The 19,756-nt window shown below is 41.2% G+C and overlaps 1 protein-coding gene across 3 annotated transcripts in view; it reads right to left on the bottom strand.

Annotated features, from left to right (window-relative positions):
* The window catches only part of Nup93 (nucleoporin 93), a 111,047-nt gene that overhangs the window by 49,122 nt on the left and 42,169 nt on the right, over positions 1 to 19,756 (bottom strand). The window contains exon 1 of one of the 3 annotated variants that reach the window (XM_029480655.1): positions 4,427 to 4,801. The exons of the other annotated variants lie outside the window; for them this stretch is intronic. The gene's annotated coding sequence lies outside the window, so the exon portion shown is untranslated. Of the gene's footprint in view, positions 1 to 4,426; positions 4,802 to 19,756 lie in introns of those variants that run through there. 3 annotated transcript variants of the gene reach the window in all.

Below are 19,756 nucleotides of genomic sequence, written 5' to 3'. Positions count from 1 at the left end.
ATAACCAATTAAGTACTAGTCATTATTTCACCTATCTACAAAAAGAGACTGGAATTCTCACTGAGATAGAAATTCTTTTTGTTTGTTTGTTTGTTTTTCGAGACATGGTTTCTCTGTATAGCCCTGGCTGTCCTGGAACTCACTTTGTAGCCCAGGCTGGCCTCGAACTCAGAAATCCGCCTGCCTCTGCCTCCCGAGTGCTGGAATTAAAGGCGTGCGCCACCACGCCCGGCTGAGATCATAGTTTTAATTGTATGTTTATAAAGGACAAATTGGTAAGTGTACATCATCTTCAACACAAACCCTAGAAGACTCTGGGCACAGCTTAGGAGTCATTGCTGGGATAGCTGAAAACAGACTGTGAGTCAGGTTGCTCCAGCACAGACAGACTGACTGTGCTGACCAGCCAGCCAACAAAGATAAAAAAACAAAACAAAACAAAAAAAAAACCACCCAAAGGAAGCAGACAGCATGTAGGTCAGGAGTACAGTGTTGTGGGTGTAGAGCAGATCACTTATGTCTGCCCTTGAGAAAGTGATTTGCTGCAGAAAACCTTGCCCCGATAAGTTGATTGTGCCAGATAAACTTTATGGTTGGCTCCAAAAATTCCAAAGAGATGGGAATGAGAAAAGGCAGCAGCAGCACGGCTCTGGCCATATTTCATCTGCAGAATAATCCATATCTGCAGTCACAAAAGAAATACTGTAAGCTTCATTTTGAAAGTGCTGGCATATTTCATATATAAAATAACAAAAGCTGATGAAGAACCAGATGAGACAAAAAATGCAGTCTTACAGGAATGCTGCTTCACCTTGCCATTAATAATAATACTGTTCTGCATTTTCTAAAACTTTATCTATACAACATAAAGAACACACAATGGAAGCAACTCCAAAGTGTTAATACAATCTCTCAAAGGTGGTATTTGAAGTCTAGATATGAGTGCTAACAACGCTTTAGGAAAACCTGAAAACTTCTATCTCCTACTGATAACAAGTAACCATGAACTGTTTGGTGGTGGTGTTCCTAAGGATGTCTTCAGACTGTTCTAGAAAATAACTGCAATCTGGATCTCCTCATGGTGCCCCCGGTGACGCCATTTTACTCCTTCCTCGCTGCCATCTTAGTGCCACAGCATGCTTCCTAGCAGGCTGGCTGGCATGTCTGCTTGTCTACTCTGTACTGCCAGCGCAGTCAAAGGTGTGATAGGAATATATTTTCTGTCACGGAAAGAACTGACCCCTGAATCTTTACTCTCAAAAGGCTAAAATTTTATGTGAAAAGCTTTGGAAAAGCTTCCAAACTGCAGAAACTCAAGAATACAGTATCAGGAAGAGCCTCCTCTAGCAGCCAAACTGGAGTAGCCAGGCTGGAAGTGAGTAAAACACAAAGCACTACTAGACCTCTGCACCTCCCAGCTGATCTAAAAGGTACTTGGCACAGAGCTTTTCTATAAAGTCAGTAACGGAGGAAGGGAGAACCCACAGAATCTTCTAACAAACAGCACTTAAAGATTTTTTAAAGGAAGGCTCTGTAGAGCTCCTTAAGCAATCCATCCACCCCACATTCTAGGTAAGGCTGCAGGTGTGATTCACTGCCTGAAGACACTTTCATTTCAAGGTGTAAGCCTTGTGGAAATCAAAGGGAAAGCCACCTTTTCCTTTCTAGCACTTATATGAACAATTAGTGCATTCAATGCAGGGTCTCTGAGACTGGGGAAAAAACCAAAACCAAAACCAAAGCCTGAGGGCCAGGCTTCCATGTGAGTTCTATTAGATTTACAGAATCTCTCTAGGACTCAGGTCAGGGTTTGTAAAACTGACTCTACTGTATCAATGTAAAGTTGCTGTGAAGAAAACTGCTCTTTTCTAAGCATCCAACATGTGTTAGACAGAGACAGTGCTTAGTGACCAGGATGAACAGTATCCCAAACAACCTACAGGGGGTGGCTGGCTTTCTAAACCTGCTACAAGTCAAAAGAATTCTGAGAAGCCAATTCTGTGAAGGCCAAACAGCCACTCAGTCTGGCGAGCCAGCTCTTCAAGCACAGCTAACTATCAAACTTAACACTCTTCAGGATTAAGACAAAAATTCTTCAGCCTTTAAAAAAATAAACACACAAGTCAAAGTTAAAATCCACACGTTTTCTCTCAGCAACAGCAGAACAGAATATAGATCTGCATCAAGTCAAGTGCACCTACATTTAAGAATCCAGGCTCACAAGCTCACAGCCACAAAATGACTTTTATCTGAGTAGCTTTGCGTTCACAAGTATTAACGAAGGAAAGGCACCAAAAATGGTTCCCGTAAGTGAGAGAGAGAAAACTCAATCTATTATTTTCTTTAGGACAAAATTTTCTTTCATTAAAAACACTTTTTTCTTATGCCTCCTAATCATGTACTTATAGATTATTAACACGGAAGCCCTTTTTAAAAAAAAATAAAAAGCTCTAAAATTCAACAGCCCTTTTCAGGAATAAAAGACATTTTTCTTAAAGACAATAAAAGAACCAAGACTCTGAAGTTAACTACTCTTAGGCTTCCTTTTATTCCCCCAGAAATCATTTTCCATCTTTGACTAGTGTAAATTCATATTTATCATTATTAATGAATAATTAATTAAGGTCATTTGCTAAAGTCACTCATGAATCTCGTATTTTAGGAATATACCTGAGTTTTGACATAGAACGTAGAAGAAAAAAATCCAAGGGTCTCTGCTACACTTTGCACATTGGCAACATTAGCTTAAAGTCTATTTTACCCATTCACCCAAAGACAGATTTTCAACCTTTATCACTACACGAGAAATACTTACTGTAGACAAAAGGATTCCATTTTCTTTCTGGGAATATTCTCCCCACTCCTAAAGAATTCTTCTACACAGTATGCGAAAGCAGTGTTAGTTCCACAGCTACAAAGCTCCTGTGCCATAGCAGCTATGTCAATGGGATGGACCTGCAGCTGCCTTCAGAAGCCTGCTCACCTCGCCCATGATACAGCTAATTGTTAAAAATGGTGGATGAGACGTTTTCCATACATTACATTAAGGAGCTCTGATGAAGGCACTGGCATCCACCCACTTCAAACAAAGGGAAATAATGTGCAACTGTACAAGGCATGGATAACTGAGTCATCTCCCTGCACACAGGGTCAGTGTTAGAGGTTTCCTCCATCTTTTACAAAATGCAAAGCACAGCTATTGTCTCATCTCTAAATCAATTCTATGCAGTGTTGCATCGGGTCAGAGTTTTAAAGGAATGAATCTTAGGCACAAGTGAGTCTAGATCCCACCCCCACCCCCACCCCCACCACTGAGAGAAGCCAAATTCTCCCAGCTACCCTCCCTTTCTGAGCAGGTCTCCTCCATTCCCCACTTGACAGCTTCTCCAGCTTCCTATTGTTAGTAAAGAAAAGTCCCACCTTTGAAGGGGCCAAAGCCCTCAACCAGGTGAGCCATTTCCAAGTCTCAGCTTCAGAGAGCTCCAGACCCCACAGGCCCCACAACAGAAAACACATTCTTGAGATAAAAAGGTATATATACATATTTTTTTATTTTATTGTTTTTAAAAGCATGACAATGAACTGATTTAATGTTGAACTAAAACAACTAGTTATTTCTGATATTAATCAAGCTATTAAGTATTATTTATAGAAAACATTATTATTATCTTGTTATTTTCCAAACACTGTTTACATGACTTAGGAAGTTTTTATTTTACTTATAAACATCATAAAAATCTGAAATACATGTATATGTAAGAGCTATACAGTTCTCAATTGGAATTTAAGAAATTAAAAATACTTTCTTAATTTAAATTGCCAATAACTGATAACTATTAAGAATTTATGTTAGGTACTAATATTTAATTTTTCTCATTTAAAATCTTATACTAAACCATTCCCTGTGAGATAATTCCAATCTCTGACAGTAATTTTTTTCCTGACACAAGAAACCCAACTTATGAGATTCTATGAACGCACACACACACACACCTAAATTCTAAAGAAGGAACTGGTTGGAGAGAGAGAGAGAGATTTTCTAACTTCATATTTCACATGATACAAATCCTGTAGTTCACCTAGCTCTTAAAAAAAAAATAATCTTAAAGAAAGTCTACACTATTTGCTACTTAAAGATGAAATTCAAAAAAAAAAAAAAACCAATTCTTTAAATCTTCAGGTAGATCTTTGCCCCACCCAAACAATTTTTTGTTTTTAAGCAAAACATTAAAATGGCAAGGCACAAATCCAAGTGATTCTTAGAAGAATCGAATACTTTTTCTACAAAAATGAGTTAAGCACTACAAATTTTATCTCAAAATTCCACACAAACCAAGACCTTACCTTTCAAAGACATTGCAATGTGCTGTCATTCTAACACCAGGGCACATTTATCTTAATTTCTTTATGAGACAAGAAATCCTACCTGACGTTCTCAAAAAACGCAAGGAGTTGCAGCCGCGAGGCGATCCAGTCAGTCACTGCAGCTCTCCTACCCTTCTAGCAGGGCGAGTGCTGCCGGCTCCAGTGCTCAAGGCTTCCCACCCTAAACTGCCTGGATTGAAAAGTCCGGTGGGAGGAGGAAGAGAGAGGAGAGAGAAAGAGAGGAAAGAAAAAAGGGGGAAAAAAATCCAAGCTCTCTGCAAGTGCTAATCTGACTAAAGCACTAGAGTCCAATTAGACAATGAGACTGTCGCATCCTCTTAAATGGGGTGCACGGCAGGACCTTGCGCAGAGCACTGCCATCACAAGAGCATGCTCCACACAAAATCAGAAAAGTCAGCTCTCAGTTTGCAAGCACAAACTGATGGGAGTAACAGTTTATAGGTTACAGAAGGGTATTTTATTGTTAACGGACTGTACCAAGTTAAGATTAAAGAGGGGGAGAGACAACATGTAGGCAAGGAATGCCAGGATACTTTTTCCTTCAACCCAAGCCACTCCAATTTCTCTGATGTGAATTTCTGATTACTTCCGACATCTTGCATGGCTAATAATCACTTCTCTGTCATGTTCGGTTAAAGTGGAAAATGCATTTGCTGCATTGTGATGCAGTGCTGTGGCCACAGATTGCTACACCAGTTGTGCAAAGCTGGTCCCTTAACTGAGCAGCAGAAATCTGCACATGTCATGATGCTAAAATAAATGGTAGTTAAAAGACTTTATACAGCAGCGGGCAGATTCTGCTATTTTAGTCCACAGAATATGTAGCTCCAATGTGCAGGATTATCTCAGACACCATGCCCTTGTCAACTGCACTGCCCTTCAGAGAGAACAGTAAATTCCCATCTTAAATGCTTGGTCTCTTAGTAGTTAAAAGATTTTGATACTAAACAGTTACTCGGGTTAATTATATCTTTGAACAGAACAGAGGTTATTTGCATTTCAGGAATATCCCACCAGTGAAACTGTCAGTGACACAGGAAAATGCAGGGTTTTTATTAACATATGCTCAGCTCAACTGTCACTTCTTAGTACAACATTTCGGGAGAAAACATATGATGCGTATGTAATGAATGTCCCCATTCTACTGCAACAATTTTTAAGGGGCTTGTCAGAAAGGGGTACTTTTTTTTTCCATATGTTTAACATACATCCTGGAAATTAAAGATCAAGATACGAATGTTTTTCACGGTAACAAAAGAAAACTCAATGCAGCAAATAAGTGTGCAACTACAAGAATGTTTTTATAAAATAGCAAAGATGAAACCATACCAGGATGGTTAAAGTCAGATCAGTGAAAGGGCACACACGGGAAAGAAAAAAACGAAAGCGCATTTCCTCTTCTAATCGACATCAGAGAACCTGGGAGTGTAATCTGCTGTCTGCAAACCCAGCACCTACAGTTACAGAACTCGAGTGATATAGGACGCATGCCAATTTCATGATGTACTTTTATATAAAGATTAATTTGGCCACTTAGCATCCAGAGTTTGGGTATTTAAGGTTGTTTATTCTAGCATCAAAATTTGTATTTTAAGAAACAGAACCAAGTCATAGACTTTGATGCTAAAAAGCCAAACAAACTTATAATTCATATATTTCTTACATCAAAACTTCTGTCAATTAAATACACAGAATTGAGCTGCTTCTGACCTCTATCTCATAAAAACAAATTAAAGCCTTCAACAAAAGGAATGAACACAGGAGCACACTCCGACTGGTGTCAGAACGCTGAGTCAGACAAGGAAAGAACTTATGATACTGACACAGAAAGCAGCCCAGGAATGCCCATCTTTGCGACAGCAGCAAATACCTAACTCAGAGGTGCATGTTGCTGACAAGGGCTGTAAAGCTGAAAAGCTTTCTGATTTTCTGATCCTAATTTAAAATTAACTGCACCAACAGTGCTATTCAGTGCCATAGCAGATGTCACAATAGTTGTTGCTGACATTCAACAATTCAAGTTTTTGTTCCAGACCCAATACAAGGTACCACCAACAGCTCAGAACTGCACAAGGAGGAAGGCAGGAGCATGTTGTGGGGGTGGCTTTGAAATTAACCAGGCTCAGCTTAGGCTCCAATTACTGAACAAAAGACAATCCTGGGGGACTTCTCTCTGAACCAGAACAAGAAGCAAACTCATTTGTCTTTTATCAAATAAATACTGTATTGAGCATAGCAGACATGCAGCAATAAGGGTTCTGTCTGGAAATGGAAGATGCAAGAAAAAAAGATCCCAAATACCCAAGTGTAGTAAAAGTCAAAATAGCCCACTGGTACAGAATCTGACAGTCATACAGGAAAGTGGGGACACTCTTTGTTTACTTAAAAGCAAAAATCTCACTGCACTGAGTCTGTAAGGCCTTTTTACTCTTTACTAACCCCACCCCCAAATTAAGAGGATATTTCTTCGTATCAAAATAAATTCTAAACCAGGTCAGAGCCTTTTTCCTTCAATCCATGAAAATTTTTAAAGAAACCAAGCAAGAAGCTCTCAGCTCAGGACTGCAAAACACTTTGGCAGGAAAGGCCTCCAAGGCAGAAGAGACAGACAGAGGTGTAGCTAATTTGCCTTCAGACTAAATGTCTGAATGTGGAGGTCAGAAAAGCACTGCGAAGGCACCACTTACAAAAAAGGGAGGATCTCTACGTGTGTCACTAGCCAAACACAAACAAATCCATTCTTTTTAAAGATTTGTTTATTTTATGTATGTGAGTACACTATTGCTCTCTTCAGACACACCGGAAGAGGGCATCGGATCCCATTACAGATGGTCATGAGCCACCATGTGGTTGCTGGGAATTGAACTCAGGACCTCTGGAAGAGCAGTCAGTGCTCTTAACCACTGAGCCATCTCTCCAGCCCATCCTTAAATGTCTATGAGGTCATCCATTTTTTAAATTTAGTCCTAGACACTGAAAACAAGCAAAACTGGCAATGTTGATTCATACTTACAATCAAGGCATTGCGAGGCAGAAGCATAAGGATTTCAAATCTAAAAGACAGCCTAAGCTAAACATACAGTGAGCTCAAAGCCAGTTTAAGCTCCATACAAGATCTTATCCTGAAGTGTGGAGGGGACTCGGTGGTTAAGAGCCCTCCCTTAATGTGCTTCCAAAGTGCATCAGGCTGCTCACCACAGTCTGTACACCACCACAGGAGATCTGACACTCTCACCTTCATGGCCACCTGCATTCATGTGATGAATATAAAGCCACCAGGCACACAAACACAAACATTTAGAAAGAACAATCTTTTTAAAAAGACTATCTCAAACAAGCAAATGAAAAAGGGGGGACATAGTATTAACGATATGTTAATAATTGTTAACATTAGATAATATAAATGATAATATTGTAGAACAGAAAAGAAAGCCACTGAAATTCTATAGTTCATACAGAATTATAAGCATCATCAGATAAAATCACATTCATGTAAATGACTGTGAAGAAGTTCTACAAGCACAACGACCACAAGCACATTACCCAAAACTGGGTGGACTCTGTTTTGCCAGGTTCACTGGGCTGGTGGGAAGATGGAGCAATATTGCTAGTGGGTACATCCTATTTTAATTTTTATGGCAGGTCTCACTCATCATGGATCCTAAGCTGACCTTAAGCACTATCTTCCTGCCTCAAGTTTCTGGGTAGCTGAGATTACAACAGGGTAACCCTCCTTTATTTCTTTTTAGTATTTACCTGCACTCAGACTTATAGTACCTGCTGTCTACATTCCACTCCTTGGCAGGCTTTTCATCTATAACACTTTATGCATTCATGCACAAACATATGTACAAACAAAAGAATACTTAAGCACATTACTTCTAAGTTCCCCTTCCTGGCTTTGGTATGACTGTATTATCTGCCTCCCTCACTTTCTGCAAGCTGAACCCATTTTTATCTCTCAAAGCCTACTCAAATACTAATTACTCCACAGATTCTTCTCAGCCTCCCCAGAACTCATTATTGCCTCTTCCACCTCCGAACTCCCAGAGCATTCAGAAGTTCGTAGCACCCTCACTCAGCTGGCAGCTTGATCCTGTTGTGGGACCATTAGTCCCGACTCTCTAGAGAAAAGACAAGAAGGTGGCTCTGGAAGGCAGTGCCTAGAGCTTACATTTATTCTAATTATCTTTGGTGGCTACCATATGGTGTTCTAGTAGTCAACAAAACCACTCCTGTACACCATGTCTCACCCAAGTAGAAGATGCAGATGACTGTTGAAAAGGAAAGCAAATACTATTCTAATTGTTGTTGGTTGTTTCAAAATTCTTCAGCTTCCTGAGACAATTCCCAGTCTTAGGTGATGAGGCAGATGCTGAGATGGTTCTCAGCCAACATGCAGAAAGGCACCAAACAAACTCTTCCTGTGACTCAGCATAATTCCCAGCAACATTCAGTTCCCAGAGTCAGCAGCCCTCTCACAGAGCCAAGAAGGTCTGGGAGAAATGAGAAGGCTCTCAACCCACAACAGTGGTAAGGTGCACAGCTCCTCTGCCCTTACAGAAAACCAACAAGGAGTCCACAGTCACGGCACACATTTTATCCAGAACACTGCATGAGGAACACTACTACACAGAAGCAGTTGGTTAAAAAGACAGCTTGTTTATGTCTTAACCTTGTAGTAAAACACTCAAGGTTCATTCTCTTGTTTCTATTCAGACCATTTGGACCAGGGGCCAAAACACATGGAAAGAAAACACAAGCTCACGTTGCCTGGAGAAGGGGGTCTTCCTGCCACCTGGAAGCAAGGTTCTTCCTGTATTCTTCTTTGGCAAGTATATGCCATAGTGAAGACATAGTTAAGAGTGAGCTATGAGCCGGGCGGTGGTGGCGCACGCCTTTAATCCCAGCACTTAGGAGGCAGGCTGGTGGATTTCTGAGTTTGAGGCCAGCCTGGTCTACAGAGTGAGTTCCAGGACCACCAGGGCTACACAGAGAAACCCTGTCTCACCCCCCCCCAAAAGTGAGCTATGGTATATGATATGGTATATAATACAGTAAGATAAAATATATTCACACCCAAGGTGGAAGAAATTTGACAGGAAGACTTCAGCTACTCCCTGGTAAAGGCAGTAACCAATGGGCTTAAAACAGGATGAGGAGATATCCTCCACAAATATTCCTTGGGATAATCCACTGCGATTTGTGACAGACCCATTCATAGTCCAGACTGGCCTCAAACTGGTGGTCCTCCTGCCTCTGCCTCTTGGGTGCTGGGACTGTAAACATTTATTACAGCTTCAAGGAGTTTTCTGATTTTGAGAAATGCAAAATGAGAACTCTTTTTGCTTGTTGTCCATATATCTTGTCTCTCTTTTTGTCTACTGCCTCTGTCTCTCTCAGCTCTAACATTAACAGACTTCAAGATTGAGAGAGGTGAAACAAGCCAGGCTGTGGTGGCACACACCTTTAATCTCAGCACACCACTTGGAGGGAGAGGCAGGTGGATGGGTCTCTCTGTTTGAGGTCTGGTCTACAGAGCAAATTCTAGGACAGCCAAGGCTATACAAAGAAACCCTGACTTGAAAAAAAAAAACAAAACAAAAAAACCTCAAAAAACCAAAAAGTATGTGTGTAGAACAATAAAAGGTAATAAAATAATAAAATTATATGAAGACTCATGAAATTCATAGCTATAAATTTTCTGAGAATACTCATTTCCTTAGTGCAGAAAAACTAAAGTTCTAGCTAGGGTCCTACAATCACCTGGCCTGGATTTTGACTTCAGCCCAAGACTTTTTTTGACATTATTGCTGTTTGTTGAGAGCTCACTGCCCAATGACAGGCCACTGAGAGAAACTACTGGGCACATGCCTAAGGCCCAGCTTTCTGGAAATATGAAATTACCAAGTGAGAGATAATAGTGATTTCAAAAGGATGGCCTCTAGCCTGCTAATTCTTGTTACCAATGTACTTTACACAGCAGATGTGGTTTTAGACAGGTCGACTACAAACAGAATCCTCTTAAAATCCAGTTTGAATTTAGTAGGGAAGCTGCTACATGAACGAATACTAAAATGAAATTCCAAAATTTGTCTTATAAATCCACATATTCAGATTTGCTTATTAATGTAGGGCAGGGCACGTTACTTAGAGGGAAGGTGGATCTTAATTTCCACATAAGCTTTTGTGCTGCACATATTTATTATTTATTACTTCTACTTTTTGGTTACTAGTTAAAAACAAAGGACTGCTTGGCAGAGCATGGGGGGACACATCTTTAGTCCCAGACCTTGGGAGGCAGAGGTAGGTGAGTTCTTTGAGTCTGAGTCAAATACACACAGTGAGATCCTGCCTGAAAAACAAATACAGAAGAGCAAGCAGAGGACTCTTTACTAAAAGAACAGAATTACATTTACCCAGTCCTCAGCAATTTAAAATGGGACAAAAAACTATTTCCTATTTATTCATACAAATACATATTCTTAATATTTTGTCTTGATCAATGAGAAGAATTGGTGGGTAAAAGCATTTGTTGCTAAGGCATGAGTTCCATCCTCAGAACCCACAAAGTAGAGAGAATTCTGCAAGCTGTCTTGTGACCTTCACATGTGCCCTGTGACACATTTATGCACACCTGAGTGTGTGTGTACATATAAATGTAGAGTTATTCTATAAAGGAAACTTATATATGGGATTTCTATTCTTAATGTCTACTATAAAACTTAATGTCATTCCTAAAGCATTTGGAATGTACCAAGATATGATTAAAATTATGTTCAAGAATGTAAGTCTTAAGAAAATAATCAGAGGGCTGGTGAGATGGCTCAGTGGGTAAGAGCACCCGACTGCTCTTCCGAACGTCCAGAGTTCAAATCCCAGCAACCACATGGTGGCTCACAACCATCCGTAACGAGATCTGGCGCCCTCTTCTGGAGTGTCTGAAGACAGCTACAGTGTACTTACATATAATAAATAAATAAAAAAAAAAAAAAAAAAAAGAAAATAATCAGAAACTGGGCGTGGCAACATGTGCCTTTGATCCCAGATTATGGGAGGCAGAAGCAGGCAGATCTCTTGAGTTCTAGGCCAGCCAGAGCTTTTTTGGGGGTGGGGGGGGGAAGACACAGACAGGGAGAAGGGGAGGAGGAAGATGAGGAGGAGGAAGAAGAGGAAGAGAAGGAGGGTGGAAGAGGCGCCAGGCCTGTGCTCACCTGCTACTGCAGGGCAACCTGCCTTGTCCACGAAGCTTGCTCATGCCGCCTTATAAAGTACCTCAGGTCCTTATCTCTAAATTAGGGGCACAGAGATCTGCAATTCTAAACCTTGTTTTTAATAGGTTAAGTTGGAAACTGTTTTCCCTGCACCATTCTCTCCACCAGCTTAAAAGGACGAGTGGTTTTAAAAATAGGTGCCTTTCTTTTCATCAACATGCTTCTTCACACCAGTCCAGGACAAACAACCACGCTGTCACCTCACACCCCTTCCAGTTATTGGGTATTTCAAATAGCCAGATCCTGTTCAGAGCCTAGAACACTGAAAATATAACAAGCGAGGGGACTTCACATCCACTTCACAAAGATCCTTCACAGGACGTGTGCTTCAGTAAGTCTCTGGGTGGTATGGGGTAGAAGGCTGTTATCTGGAAGTTCTTAAGATGTCTAATTGTGAACACCACACTGTATACCCACAGTCCCTCAGACTGAAGTACTCCTTGGCAAATTACTAAAATTTAAATCTGTTTAAATACCTAATTAAAGGTACCCACATACAATCTCTGAACACATGCTGAAGTTGGAGGCCCAAAGTAAATGGGGTCTAGGTAACCACACACAAACCATTTGCTCTGTGTCTCAGTTCCCTTGTCTGTAAAGTGGTAACTTTCCCCCTCACCCCCAGACCTATAGAAGGATAATGCATGAACCTTCAAATGCTATAGGACTTGAAACCCACAAAGCCTCACTTACAACAAGATTATTCTTCAAAGTAAAGAGAAGTCAATTAAAATGATTTCTAAAACATAGGTTGCACATTCTAATACATTTCCAAGGAGATGCTTCATTCTGCTCCTCTGCGGGCTCCTGTGGCATCTGGTGTCAGCAGCAGCTAAGGAAAAGTAAAACCTAATGACTGACGTAAACCCAAGATCCCCAGCGCTCACAGGATTGAGGTGGAGGTGGAAAGGCAAACAGAATGAGGAAAGGAGGCTGGGAGAAAGGCAGAGGGGAGCAAGTTAATGAATAAAAACAAGTCCATCTTTCATCTCTTCTGGCTCCTCTGATGGCAGACGGTGTATTTAATCTGCTGAGAGACCAGATTTAAGGCTTCCTTTGGCATAGTCCACCCATGAATTATTAATGCTTGCAAAAGCAATAGCACATCCGCTCACAGCATCAAAGAGGACAACAATGATGAACCAAAATGGGATTATTAAGCCCACACCCTCTTTCTAAGTCTTCCTCTCCCTTTCATTCTCCTTTATGTGACTGCTTCTTAGGCAGTATATTTTGAGCTAACCTTCAATTTTCAATATTCCCATAATGAAAAAAAAATTGACAAATCTTAAGTCATAAGAGATATGCTACACATAGTTTCGTGACCACTGTGTCCTTAATGAAGCACAACTAAAAACAACAAGGATGGTTTTAAAAAGGAAGTGGTGGCTGCAACTATAATCTCAACACTTGAGTGTGGAGGCAAGAGGACCAACAGTTCTAGGCTAGCATAGTAACTTTGAGACCCGTTTGGGCTACTTGGGGCCCTGTCCCAAAGAACCAAAGAATCAAAACCAACCACACAATAGCAGCAACAGAAAAAAAAAAAAAAAAAAGCAACCAAACAGAACCCATCAGAAATGGTTATATATCTTTTGTGAACTCAAGAACTTTTAAAGATAATCTAGGTTGGTGTTACAAACTTATTTAATAGAAAGATCTTTTCTGGGGCTATTCACAGGTAGACTAAACCCAAAAGGCAGAGAACATCTACAAATGAGGGGTTGGTTGCACTAGACTTCTGTGTTTACACAATCCAGTTGGTTCAAACAAGAACACTTACACACATGGTTCAGGCCTCATCCCAGGGCTAATCACTTTATGAGGGCTAAACATGCCTACTTCATTTTTTTGTCTGTTTGTTTAATTTTTTTTTTTTTTTCCGAGTCAGGGTTTCTCTGTATAGCCCTGGCTGTCCTGGAAGTCACTCTGTAGACCAGGCTGGCCTCGAACTCAGAAATCCGCCTGCCTCTGCCTCCCGAGTGCTGGGATTAAAGGCATGCACTACCATGCCCAGACGTGCCTACTTAGAAGTCCTAAAGTGATGTACATGCTACTGTTCTGGGTATCACACTTAAACCACTACCCAAAAGCCTGCTCTGAGTTGCCAAACATGCACAGGGCAGGAGAGTCACAGAGAAGGGAATTAAAGCCAACATCATGCAGAAAGCTAATACAAAAGGCAGAGTTGAACCTCATGGCCCAGCCCTTCCAGATGTGGTCTACAGTATATCCAGTGCTCTAGCAATCTCCTCCAGAAAAATAAGAAGACACGGGAACATGCAAAGTTAAGAGCCAGGTGCATGAAGCCAAAGGTAGATTAATTTACAACTTTGTTCCAAAGTGTGTGTGCGTGGGCGGAGGGGGGGCAGCCTTGTTTCCTCTGCTCCTCCCCATCCTTTCTTGTACTTTCTGCTTTTATGTATAATAGTTCAAAATGAATAGTTCTAACAGTTTCACTCCAAACCTCTATTTGTAACAAAAAATTCTTAGAGATCTTCAACATAATCTGAATTAGACACTAAAAATCAAAACTAGAGAATTAGCAGAAGATTTAGGCAAGAACCAAGAAAGAAAGTAGAGAAATACATTTTAGGATACTTATTAAAAGTATAGAAGATGCCTATAATCTCAGCACTTTGGAAGGCTATGACCTGGGATCCTGGGTTCAAGGGCAGCTTGACTTTATAGTAAGACCCTATCTCAGAAAACAACAGGAAAAGAGAAAAGAATAAAATATAGCTAAGTGCTGGCTAAGCTAAATTCCAACTTTTTAAATAAAGATGCAAACACAAAATAAAATAAAAACTACTATTGAGAGAGCAGACATAGCAATAGGCAAACAAAATGGTCCAAATGGGGACAGCAAGGTCATAACTCCAAGGGACACTTGCCACCAGTTCCACAGTCCAGCTCATCCCAACCCCTGATGTGTCGGTCAGCTGTGGCAATGCACACTGCAGGGCTAAGGAAGCCCTGGGAACAGCAGACGTTTCTCAGCAGATACTCAGACAGAAGAATGGACTAACCATATCCAATGTTTTCCACTTCACTTACACCCAAGGCACTCTGGGAGTCTGGTCTGGTACATTTTCATTAGCAGTGGCAGCATCTGTTGACAGGCTGTCTGAAAATGCTGAGGCAAGGAGAGAAGGTGGTAGGGGAGGGAGAAGGATACAAAGGATGGGGTAGGAGAGAGAGAAGGACCAAGTATAAAACAAAGGGGTAAAGGCAAAACCAAAATACCTTTCTTCTCATCTGCTGTGAACCCTGTCATTCTGGTCCACCTAAAGTTCCAAACTTATTCTTGTATGCCACTTTGCATTTATTTAGTGTCTCAGGGTTTCTACTGCTGCAATGAAACATCTTAACAAAAAGCAAGTTGGGGAAAAACGGTTATTGGCTTATATGTTCACAGCACTGTTCATCATCAAAGGAAGTCAGAGCAGGAACTCACACAGGGCAGGAACCTGGAGGCAGGAGCTGATGCAGAGGTCATGGAGGGATACTGCTTACTGGGCTTGTTCCCCATGGTTTGCTCACCCTGCTTTCTTATAGAACCCAGGACAACTAGCCCAGGGATGACACCACCAACCATAATGGGCTGGGGCCTCCCCCATCAATCACTGAGAAAATGCCTTTCAGCTACATCTTATGGAGGCATTTTCTCAGTTGAGGTTCCCTCCTTTCAGCAAGCTCTAGTTTATAAGTTGATGTAAGACCAGCCAGGACACTTGGCATCAAGGACTGACTCATGTAGTCTAAATGTAGCTAATGGGCTCTACTATGACAAATCACAAAACATGCCAAGCCCTTCATACAGCAGTGAGCTGTGTTAGCAGCAACAGCAAACACCAGTGTGTTTGTTCCACAGTATTCCTCAGGGAGAGAAAGTGAGGGTCACCATTATTCACTGTGAAGCCACAGGAGCCATAAGTACTTTATACATCCTTATAAACCAGATGGCTGACCCCAAATCTTTTGCATAGGAAAAAATAAATAGAAATATAACTTCAAATAAAACAGGCAAGAAGATATCCAAGAAGAAACATATGGGCACAACATTTAAAAAAGCCACTAGTGGAAAAACAAAACAACAACAACAACAACAAAAACAGTACAGCATGCTAAATTTAAAAAAGCCACTAGTGGAAAAACAAAAAAACAAAAACCAGTACAGCACGCTAAGAAACAGCTGTGAGCTCAACACTCAGGAGGCCAAAGCCGGAGGCTTGTGAGTTAGGCTAGCCACAGTTAGAAAGCAAGACTTTGTCTCACAACATCAACAAGCAACAACAACAACAACAAAAAACCAAAACAACACACACACACACAAAACCTAACCACACACATATGACATATGTGTGAACAAACACACAACAAAACCAAGTCAGTCATGGTGGCCCACACTTGCAATTACAGCATTTAGAAGGTAGACATAGGAAGAACATCAGTATAAGGTTATCCTCAGCAACCTAGATAAATTGGAGCCCAGCCTGGACTATATAGAACATCTTTTAAGAACAAAACAATCAAGCCTGCCAAATAACAGAAAGAACTGGCTCAGACTCTGCAGAAAACAACTGCATGAAAGTCACTGTACCAGGCCACTACCTGATGCCCTCTTCAGTTAAGGCAAGAGAGTTATCTGGGTTTAAATCTCACATCTTACAGTAGCTACTCTCTTCTGTTGTCAATTCCTTCCACTTCTGTCTTAGTTTCTTCTGCTGATGCTGTGACAAAAAGAACTTAGGGAAGAAAGTGTTTGTTTTAGCTCACAGTTTAAGGTAGGTATGGTGGTTTGGAGGAGAATGGTTCTATAGGGAGAGGCACTATTTGAAAGAATTAGGAAGTGTGGTCTGGTTGGAAAAAGTATGGGGGTGGCCTTTGAGGTTTCAAAAAGCCCGTTCTAAGGCCAGAGTTTCACTCTCTTCCTGCTGCCTGCAGATCCAGATGTAGAACTCTCAGGTACCTCTCCAGGACCACGCCTGCCTGTGTACCCCATGCTCCCCACCATGACCATAACAGACGAACCTTGAACCTGTAAGCCACTCCAATTAAATGCTTTTCTAAGAGTTGCCACGATCATGGTATCTGTTCACAACAGAAGAACACTGACTAAGACAGTATAATTCATCATCACAGAGAAGACAAGAAACAGGAGCTTGAAATAGTTGATCCTATTTCACCACAATCAGAAGGCAGAGAGGGGTGAATGTGTGAGTGAGGAGATGTTCCTGCAACCAAGATGCCCATTAACAAGATCGAGATAATCCCCACAGGCATGCCCAGAGGCCCTTTGCCCAGGTGTCTCTAGATCCTGTCAAGTTGACAATATTAACCACCTTAATTTCTAAAAAAATAAAAAGGTGTGGCCAACATCGTTGGACCAGCAAGTACTACAGTGAGGAATGAGTAAGAAGTGGGCAAAGTCACTGAAAAAGAAATAAACAAATAGCAGAATTATTCTGCTACATCACTAACAGTTCACAGGAAGCTCCTGACTGGTTTCTGCTCCCCAAATCTTCCCAACTAGGGCAAAGGCACAGATTTTCAGAATAGCAAGAGTTCCAAATGGTCTGAGGGGGATAATGATCCAATGACTGTTCATGAAAGGGTCACATAATGTCATGCTTCTTAATTACAGAATAAAATAAAACACCACATGCTGTTTTATAAGCACCTAACAGTTCTGAGTAATAACAGTCATTCCAGGCCATCTCTAATGTATGCTTGATGTAATAATTCCTGGCTTCTCTTAAAAACATGCCAATTTCTCTTTTCTAAAGAGAAAAGAGTCTCTTTAGAAAAAAAAAGTTCTCTTTTTTTAAAGACTGGGTCTTACATAGGCCAATGTGGCCTCAGCATCAATAAGAAGCAGAGAACAATCTTGAAGCTCTGATCCTCCTCTTGAGCACCCACCTTTTGGGTGCTGGGGTTATAGGTGTGCACTGCCGTATCCAGTTTATGTGGTGCTGAGAATCAACCCCACAGCGCCTCATATATGCAATGTAAACGTTCTACTGACTTAGTCATATCCTCAGCCTTCTTTGTCATTTCAAAACAGGATTTTTCACAACTCTGATATCTAGTGTTCTTGTCCAACTAAACATTTTCAAATGATGGCTGTTTCAACAACTTTATGAGATGGCATGTCAGTCAAGGTGGTGTGCTAGATCCATTTCCCAGGTTAGTTTTGAATCAAGCAGGTCTTACGGTAATGGTAAATATTAACTGTCAACTTGACACAATGTAAAATCACCTGGAGAGGCTCAATGAGAAACTGTCCAGGTTAGGATGGCCTGCAGGCATGGCTGGGGTATTATCTTGATGACATTAGTTGATATGGGAATGTACCCACTGTTGGTGGCTCTATGTTTTAGGAAGGAAGTTTTAACCATTTAAGAATGGAGAAGAGGCAGTGGTGGCACACGTCTTTAATCCCAGCACTTGGGAGGCAGAGGCAGGTAGATTTCTAGTTCAAGGCCATCCTGGTCTATAGAGTGAGTTCCAGGACAGCCAGGGCTACACAGAGAAACCCTGTCTTGAAAAAACTGGAAAAAAAGAAAGAAAGAATGGAGAAAGCACGCTGAGCATTAGCATACACGCAGCACTTCTTTGCTCTCTGGTCTTGATTATGGATATAAAATGACCTGTTCTCCCAGGCTCCTGCTGATTTAAATTCCTTGCCAGGATGGTCTGTAACCCGAATTGTGATCTAAATAAACTCTTTTTCTCTTGGTTTTGTCAGAGCATTTGCTCACAGTGTTTAAATGTGAACACTCCATACACACGGGCTGCTAGACTTTCCTGTCCCCTGTTGGGCGTTCTCTTTGTGATTTGGTGGTGTTAGTTTGTCTTTAATATAAGAATCAGTCAGTCCAGAAGACGCTGACACTCGTGAGGTCAGGCATTAATGTTCTGATGAATTCTACTCCAGTCTCCTAGAAGGAAGTAATCTTGCTGTAGATGATTTTTTTTCTTATATTCTAGAATACAGGCAAGGTTGAGAGCTTTGTCTGTGTCTTTAAAATTCAAACACATGTAATACCCTTAGGCAGCCAAATCATATTATACGATACAAGATTTCAACATTCCGGCACATTGCCAAAGCTTAATGGCCACTTAGACACAAAGTAAGGAAATGGGTCTGCATTAAGTCAGCAATCAATAGTCCAGTATTACAGTAAAGATGTGATGTGCCCTTTAAATTGCTTCTAGCATCATCCTTCTAACTCAAGCTCAGCTTCCCCCCAAAAAAAAGATTCAAACAAGGAGAGATACGCAACCTACTCTGCACAAAAACAAAACTTGGCATTTTGAACCAGAAGTTGCTCCTGGATTACATACAAGACTTACTGGGCACTTATAGGACAGCAGTCTGAGAAATAGTAGGCTGTGCTTTGGACAGTAAATTAACTGACAGCTCAGCAAGCAGAAAACAATAGGCAGGCAGCCGCACCTGGAGTGTGAATGAAAGGATTTGGTCTTCCTGCAACTCCTCTCTCCTGCATCCAGCAGGGCTTTGCATGAAGGGTTAGTTGTCCGGCTTTTTACTCACTCAGCATTATTTTACTATTAAGTCTCCCCAAAAGTGAGCAACATTTACCACATTCATTCAAAAGGTAGCACAACTGACCTGAGAAGATGGCTCAGTGGGTAATAGTGCTTGCTAGAACCTATGTTTCCCCACATCCCCAGAGAAATCTGGGTTTGGTTGTGCACATCCCTATAAGCCCACCCCCACCACTGATAGGACAAAGACAGGTAGATCTCTGGGGCTTACTGGCCACCACCCTGGCCCCAGTTCACTGAGACCCTTCTTAAGGAAGTGAGGCTGGGAGGAATAGAGGAGCACACCCATGTTCTCCTCTGGCTCCAAGCATGCAGGTGTGTGTGCCTACATACATATACAATTTAAAATAAGATAATCAGGTAGCTTTCTCAAAATATTTAAGATAATATAAATAGAAAGCTTATTAAGAAAGGAACACCAGGAGCCGGGCGGTGGTGGCGCACGCCTTTAATCCCAGCACTTGGGAGGCAGAGGCAGGTGGATTTCTGAGTTCGAGGCCAGCCTGGTCTACAAAGTGAGT

The sequence above is a fragment of the Mus caroli genome, chromosome 8, assembly GCF_900094665.2.
Source record: "Mus caroli chromosome 8, CAROLI_EIJ_v1.1, whole genome shotgun sequence".
NCBI lineage: Eukaryota > Metazoa > Chordata > Mammalia > Rodentia > Muridae > Mus > Mus caroli.
This window is presented reverse-complemented; position numbering and strand designations above follow the sequence as displayed.